The following is an 8,514-nucleotide window of genomic DNA, read 5'->3' on the forward strand; positions in this document are numbered from 1 at the left end:
CAAGGCGCGGGAGAGGCCTCTGCGGGCCCTCCTGCCAGCAGCAGCTGTTGCAGCATGGTGGTGGAGCACAGGCTGGCCCAGGCTCTTCCGTGGCTGCATGGTTATCAGGAGGGATGGGCCACTCTGCACTGGAAATGCTGAGAATCCCCTCCCCGCCTAGAGGAGGACGCACTGCTGTCTGGCTGGAGGCAGCAGATCACTAGTGGGTGTGTGCGCCTGGCGAAAGAAAAGGCATATCCCCGAGAGAGAGCAGGGTGTGCATACCTGATCTGCCCTGTCTCCCCAGATACACTCCCAGCCTCCAACTTTATTCAGCTTAGGGGACTTCCTGAGCCTTTAATGTTTCACCAGTTTAGTACCCCTTATTATATCTCTCCTCCAAGGAGTTGTCTAGTGCCCCTAGAACCCATGCAAGTTCTTTGCATACACTGCCCTCCAGAAAGCCGCTTGCAGAGCCGCTATCCCTGTTGCATCGTTTTGTTTATTTTCAACCTGGCTCCAGCTGGCTTCATTTGGTTATGGTTTCCTGATACAGCAGGAGCTTAGCTAATATTAGCTCCGCTATGGTGTAAGGGGCAGGTTTCCCTCCACCCTCCCAGTGCTTATTTTGTTCCATCTCTCATACTTGCCTGACTGCATGTTAAGCAGATTGAACTTGCTCAAATGGCTGGGTTAATAAGCTGAATCATTTTATCTTGCAATCAGAATTTGCAAGGGGAAATGAGACTGCACTGCACAGATGGGAGCACAAGGTGGGAGAAGGGAGGGAAAGCAGGGAGGATAGGGTAGAAGGAGGAAGAGAGTGTAAGGCTTCTCCCTTTCTGTAGCAGCAAAGTTGTTCAGGTCAACTCCATTGTGGGATTGTACCCTCACGGTGGAACTTTTTTATCAGCAAATATTAGACCTAAAAATAGCAGGTATTTCTGCCAGTGAACTAGAGCAGGAATATCAGAGCAAGCTGTTGTAGGTGGGGGGGAACCTCCTGCACATTCCCTTTGCTGTCTGCAGTTGAACTCTGCTCACAGCTCCATGTTCACAAAAAAAAGAACGTGCCAGATTTATCCTGAAATACACTTACAGAAGGTGTTTTGTTTAGGAAAAGAGCCCGGTCATTACAGCCTGCAGAAAGGCAAGGCACAGTACGCGTGTAACAAGCTTCTTTGCTGCTTCCCTGTGTGAGACAAATGTCCCACCAAATCCAGTGGGAGTTCTCCTGGGCCAGACGTAGGTAAGAAGCCCAGGTGAACAGGCTGTTTCCATTACCCTGTGGCACACGTGCTTGATGGGGACTCTCAAGCTTTTCTGCATCATCGTGCCCTGTGGTCAAGTGAAGAATCATAGAATCATTTGGTTGGAAAAGACCTTTAAGATCATTGAGTCCAACTGTACCTGTCCACTACTAAACCATGCCCCTAAGCACCTCGTCTGCTCGTCTTTTAAATGCCTCCAGGGATGGGGAATTGACCACGTCCCTGGGCAGCCCATTCCAGTGCCTGATAACCCTTTCAGTGAAGAAATTTTTCCTAATATCCCATCTAAATCTCCCCTGGTGCAACTTGAGGCTGTTTCCTCTTGTCCTGTTCCTTGTTACTTGGGAGACCGACCCCCACCTCGCTACAACCTCCTTTAAGGCAGTTGTACAGGGCGATAAGGTCTAATAAGCAGACGGACGTGCAGTGATGGACACCTCCAGACAGCAGACGTGCTGTTCTCGGTTTGCTTTCCATGACCACCTTCCCCACCCTCCCGCAAAATAATCCCCTGACTCTGAAGGGCCTCGGGATGAGCAGGTGAAGGCCACTGCTCTAAATGTTGGATGCAGAAGCTCCTGTGAGCCCTCATTTGCTTTGCTGGGGCTCCCTCCGGTGGCCTTCAGCTGGAAGGGCTCACCCAATGCAGCACTACAAATCCTTGGCAGAAATTGAGCTGGACATAATCCCAGGGCAGTGTTTCCCAGGATGACCCTGCTGATGGTTTGAGGTGCTCGGGATGGGCACTGAGGGGCCGGCAGAGCACGTCGCATGGCCCAGCACAGGGTAGCGAGTGACCCCTGTGTGCCAGAAGCAGGAGAGTCTCTTCAGCAAGGTGGCGGGCCCAGGCTCTTCCCCTGTGAGCCCCAGCAGCCTGGGCAGGAGACCTGGGCTGCCCCAGGATTTGGATGTTAAGCGTGCCGTTCGCTCCTTTGGAGTCTGCCTCTCCCTCTTCTGCAGCGTGGCCTCTCCCTGATGCGGCTGCAGCATGGGTGCTGCTGCCCTGTCCCCCCCTGGGACCCTCTCTGAGCAGCAGGGAGCCCCCAGCAACGTTGTGCCACCTGCCTGCATCTCAGTACATAGATGCTGGGCAATGCTGGGGGAGCCTGGTGTATCGTTTGGGAGGTGTGAAGAGCTTGGGGGGGACAGAAGATGCCTGTAAGGGGACTGGAATCTGGGATCCACTGTGCAGGAGGGAGGGATAACTTGGCAAAGGCTGCCTGACCCTATACCGGCATGGGAGCACGTAGGAAAGTGTTACCAGACCGGCAGGAGTTGTGAAGTGATATCTTTGGGGAAACTCCCGGTGCAGGCAGAGGAGCGGGGTGGTTGCAGAGAAGCCCTGGGAGGGGATGGGTACGTGACACCTCAGGAGCTCATGGGAGGAAAACAGGAGCCCATGGGAGGAAAACGGGAGCATTTTGCTTCGTGTGGTACGTCTGGCCTAAAGAGGCTATGGCATGTGAGCTCTGCTTTCCCAGCTCCCTGCAGAGTCCTGCGGCAGCAGACAGCCCCTCCAGAGGCCGCTGGGCTGCAGTGGAGCCTGCTTGCAACCCCTCTTGCTTCCCCAGGGGGCTAGAGCTGGGAAAGAGAGGCTGTGGTTTCGCCATGGGGTTTTGCTCGGCTCCCAGGGGTTCGCTCTGCCCTACACAACTGCAGTGTACAGGTGTTTGCACTGTGGTTGCTGTGCTCGTCCTGCCTTCACACAGAATGTTCCCTGACATGGGCAAGAGGTGGGGGCCAGCCCCGGTCAGGCTGTCCCTGTCCAGTGTGAACGCACAGGTAAATAACATGGACGGCAGGTAAGCCCGCATGTGGGACTGCATTTCTGGCCTTTTGTCAGGGAGACCACAGGTAAAGAGGCCGAGGAGGAGATTCACCCTGCAAAAGCAATTGCAGTAGAAACCCGCCAGCAAGCAGGCTCTGAGGGGTAGCGTGAGGTGAAGCCCGAGCCGAAGCTGTCATTTCTCCACTGCCGCTGTTGCCCTACAGAGGCCAGGTAAGCTGCCACAGGTCTGCTGACCCATGCTGAAATCAGGCTCTGCTCTCTGCATCACATAGGTGCCTTGGAAAATTTTACCCAAAGCCAAGCTGCTTATTTTCAAAGCAAGAAGCTCTAATCCTGTGAAAACATTATTTTCCAATTACAACTTGCAGAATGGCTGATGCAGATCTAATCGATCTGTTTAGTCATTCCTGTGAAAGCACAAGCATCAAAGTCGCTGGCTTTGGCGCAGCTGAAGAGCTGTGTTGCCTCGTGTGAATTCTTCTTGTTGTTGTTTTAGCCCTTAGTTTCAGGGCAGTAACTGCAACAACAGACTTCTTTGCTACCACCTGGCTAAGAAACTGATGAGGCTTAGAAAAAAAGGTCAGTATTGTTACTGCTAAGTTATTTGCTATATTAAAGCATTTCCCTGGAGCTTAGGAAGAAACAAATGTTCACAATGTGCAGGAGAACTGTTGGGTTTTTTTTGCAGAGCAGGGACCAAGATCGATAGTATTTACAGTGCTAGTTTTAGCACTGTAAAGTAGCTCTAGCTGAAGTAACACCAGCTCAGTAAGTAACACTAGGGGTGTAAATCTGCTGCAGGAAACCTACGCAGCGCTGGATAGCTGTTGAAATGTCCTTTGGGTGCAGCACAACCAGGGTCCTGGAAAGGACCTACCATCCTCGTCTGGATTAGCAAAAGACAAAGGGAGTTTCCCAGGAGCCCGGTTTTAGAGCTGAGCAATACTGAATGCTGGAGTAATACCAGACAACTGTTTTCCCACAAGATTAAAATCCGTTTAAAACAACCGCAGCAAGAGCAGTAGTTTCTGCTAACTGTGTCGGTACGAGGTAGTGAGAGAGCTGGAAGGTGACGGTGTCATGAAGAGGGACCCCGAGCTCTGCTAGGACAGGGCAGCTGAAGGCACGGCATAGCTCAGTGGCTGAGCAACCGGCATGAGGCTACTCAGGCATTTAGCTGAGGCTAAATTAAAGAGGCTCCCCTGTCCCTTCACTGACACAGCTGGAAGGTTTTTTACTATTGCACCTCCTGTCACTTGGAACAGCTTTCCTGTAGCCCCTGGCACTCATTAGTCTCAGATGTACGCTGCTGATTTCACTTCTCTCGCCCATATTGCCGCTCATTGCACTGAATGGCTAAAGGCCTCCCTGCGCCCCCCCGCAGAGGAGCCCGGGCAGCTGCCGGCAGCGGGCTGGCAACTGCCAAGGGACCTGGGGGTCCCTCGCCTCAGCCGCCCACGGTTCGCTCCCCCCTGCTCCCCGCCCGCAGACACAAAGAGGCTCCCCTGTCCCTTCACTGACACAGCTGGAAGGTTTTTTACTATTGCACCTCCTGTCACTTGGAACAGCTTTCGGCAGCGGGCTGGCAACTGCCAAGGGCCCGGGGGGTCCCTCGCCTCAGCCGCCCACGGTTCGCTCCCCCCTGCTCCCAGCCCGCAGACACCCTCCAGCCTGACCTCAGGGAGGCTCCCCCCTGCTCCCAGCCTTCAGACCCCCTCCAGCCTGAGCTCAGGGAGGCTGCAAGGGTGGACCGGGAGCACGCTGCAGTGGTCAGGAGACCTTCTAGCCATGGTGCCGCAGTCTCAATGAGCTGGTCCCACAGGTCCCAGTGATTTTCCAGGTCTCATCTACCACAAAAAAAAAGGTCTGAATTGTATTCCTTTACTCTCCTTAACAAAACAAGAGACTCATACCTGAAGATGCACTTAGATTGGAGGGAGCCTGCAACAAGGGGCTGCCAGGCTCCACCTGAGTCCTTGGCTCTGCCTGGGACTCCTGCCTGTGTCTGGCACACCTCTAGGGAAGAAGTTATTATCCAGAGGTTGAAAGTGGCTGGCTGTAACCCAACCTGACACGGGACATTTGGAATTATTTGAAAATGGCTGAACTGTTGGCCTGAGAAGTGCACGCGCTTGCTACAGTTTTTTGGAAGAACAGTGTGAAAGTTCTTTTGAAGCAAGTGGCATTTGTGGTGTGTGATAAGCATGTTCACCACCTTGAAATGGCTGTCGAGGGAGGCATCTCCACGAGTTGAAGAGGGATTGCTGGTCTACCTTTGTAACAGTCACTAAACCGGACTGCTTTCATCTTTGCCATGGCTGAACAGGCAGCTGGTACCCATCCAAGCCTGTGTCATGCACTTTTCCACACGTGCTCTCTCTGCCCTTTGTCTCTCTTGACAAATCTGCAGCTACGATGAGCACCCTAAGGCAAGATACGTGGCACTTTAATCAGTATGCCAATGCCTACAAAAGAGCCTGCTTGTTTTTTCCCCCATATAAACTGCTTTCCTAAGCAGTTGTCTTCACTGGAATGTCATGGGAATTTTGCTGTACTGTGTTTCTAGAGCAGAAGTGGTGTTATAGTCACAGCTGCAAAAAATGTCCTGTTAGCAGTGCTTGGTTATTGAGCAGGTATATTGATGCAGGTTCGTTAACAGCTGGTATAGACTTACACATTCTACTACATAGCTGGATTAGCAAGGTGTCATAGAGCTGTCCTTCTTCACTGTTTTGATGTGGTAGGTACCATGTGCCTGGTCCTGAGCACTCCTACAGTCCAGCTAAAGGTTGGGGAATAAAAAGGAAATTGCTGCTCAGTTCACCTTCTCTGGTGGTTCCTCATCCTCAGTCAGTCGCTAACCACCACCAGTCAAGCACAGGGTGCCATCTCCAACACGTATCTCTGGGCAGGAGGGGAGCAGGCTTGCAAATGTGGCTGTCTGATTAGGGGGGCGATGGTGTGCCAGCCCCTCTTCCAGCACCGAGTCCCTGGGGCATTGGGCTAAAGCGCACTCCTTGCCTGCAGACTGTAGAAGTCCATGCAGCCATGAAGAGCTAATGGTCCCCTCCCGTGTCTGCCCCCTTCACGCAAAGGCGTGATGCTGGATGTAGCGTAGAGGGTGCGTGTGCCGCGTCTGGGCTAGGAGAGGACTTGGTGCAAAGGGCAGGAGGAGCTGCACGTGGGAGAACAGGAGCCTCCCTGGCCGCAGATGCAGCAGCCATGCTAAGAGAGCCGAGGAGGGCCCAAGCTACACATTTCAGCTCTGGATTTTGTACAGTGTTGGAAGGGTTTAGCTTTGGCTGTTTGGGCCGGGGAACTGCATTCAGCTTGAGAAGTAAGCATGCAGGGGCGAGTTAAAACCAGTGCTTACCTCTGAAAACTACTGTTGTCTGGAAGAGAGGTGTGAAACTAGGCAGCAGCACCCTGGAAGCCTCAGCTCTTCCCTTTTTCACCTTCTTTTGTTTGGCTGACAAGACCGCTTCCGTCCTCTTGCCTATGTGTGCCTGGGCCAGGTGTTAGAAGAATACGGCACATTGCCTGGGGGCTGCTTGGGCAAATCTAGTTGTCTGTGGCCCAGATGAGCTGGAAGATGAACACTTTGCAAATCAGATCCTGGTTGAAGGGCGAAAATGAAAGCTAAGCAAGCCCATTTGAAAATGAGCACCTACCTAGGCCTGCCCCTTATGTAGAGAATAATGCTGATTAGAGCAAGCTGATGGGATGGATGAGATTCCTGACTCACTCAGGTCATCTTGCAGGCAGTTTGAGTGTTGGTGCTTTTCAGAGGTTCAAAAAAGTCTTCTACGTGAGACTGGGAACAGTAACAACGACCCTGCTTGACCCCTTCCAGAGCTGTGCAAATTTTCAGACCCTAGGGCATGTTTTGCCTGAGTGCTTTGTAAAGGAAAAGCCAACTCTGCAGTGTGGCAACCTATGGGAATAGATGCTAAATGGATGTAGAGCATATTGTGATCTCAACCGAAGACTGCACATTGCTTCTGATATGCTGTGAACACACTGGAAAAATTGTCTGCGCTACAGTTTATGGAGATAAAAAGCACTTGCCAACTGTGGTAAGCCATGGTGCGGCCATGTCAAAACCCTTGCAACAACATTCACTGAAGAAGGGCAGGTTTTTTTCAGGGCAACGTCTCCTCTGCTTTGTATCAAGACATTTATTACATGGTGTTGCAAGGGTTGCACTTTTACTTACATGGCCTGAAATTCTCAGGCTCTGGGAATCCCAGAGGGAGGGGAGCAGCTTTCAGGAAGGCAGTCCTCATTTCCTCAAAGATATACACCCATCTTTTTTCATGCTTTTATTGATTACAGCAGATACTGTCTTTGCTGATTGTTTACTGCTTCAACTAAGCAGGTCAAGATAACCAGATCCCCTGGATCAGGGCACGGGGTTGAAATGAAGTGGGGCAGCTGCAGCAGTGCACAGTGGCTGAAGGACCGGACCACCCCGCTCACAGTTGCAGCCTCTTGGAACTCTTGTCTTCAGAAAAAAAAAAAAAAAGAAACCTCCAAATTCCAGAAGAAGGTAGCTCAAGAGAGGAGGAGCAGAGCGCATAGGGACTGGCATGATGGCTGGTGTTAGCTGTGTTGGTTGGAGGAGCAGGGGGAAGGGTACTCTGTGCCAGGCTGGGTTGTGAGGCTCTTGGGAATGCTTTTCCCATCAGGAAACATCCCTTTGCCCTCTGTGGATGCTTTTCTGGGGGGAGCACAGTGGGCAGCAAGCAGGTCCAGTACTATAGCCAACGTGGTCGTGTCTGGTTCCTCGTTTTCCGCTTCCAGGGTAATTAGTCTCCTCGTGGGTGAGACCTTCCCAGCTGGGAAGTACTACCCATCCTAGAGAGGAGCAGAGCTGATGGAGCCCCCAGGACCACATTTTGTTACCACAGGGAAGATTTAGTGTCTGCCCTCTTTCTCTCCTCTCTCTTACGCTCAGGTCATCCCTGGGGTGGGAGCCAGCTTCCAGCATAGGCTGGGACACTGAAAAGAGGATGGCCACAGCGGGGCCATAAGAGCAGGCAAATCTTCATGCCCTTCAGAGGAGGATGGCCTGCTTTTTGCTGGGGTGCTGAGAAGAGCAGCAGCTCTTTGGAAGTAACGACTTTTTAGGTACTATGGAACAGGGCTGTAAAGCGACAGAGGCCCAGAGGAAGACCGAACAGCATTAACAGAGAGTTTTAATCACTCAGCAGGAGAGAAATACACAGAGGTATCCCAGCGAATAAAACTGGGGAGTCAGAGAGGAGAGCCGGACAGGACTTTGGAGTGAGAAAGGAAGATTAGACACACTCAGTCAGTGGCAAAACAGAGCGTAGCACTAGAAGAGGGTCACTTCTCAGGTAGCTCAGTGAGACTGTAGAGCATTCCTCTTGTCATGCAGTAGGTGGAGAAAGAGCACCAAGCGGTGGGCAACATTACTTAACACAAATTTTTATTTGCTCATCTGCCCAAATG

The sequence above is a fragment of the Egretta garzetta genome, unplaced genomic scaffold, assembly GCF_000687185.1.
Source record: "Egretta garzetta isolate BGI_Z169 unplaced genomic scaffold, ASM68718v1 scaffold45, whole genome shotgun sequence".
Lineage (NCBI taxonomy): Eukaryota > Metazoa > Chordata > Aves > Pelecaniformes > Ardeidae > Egretta > Egretta garzetta.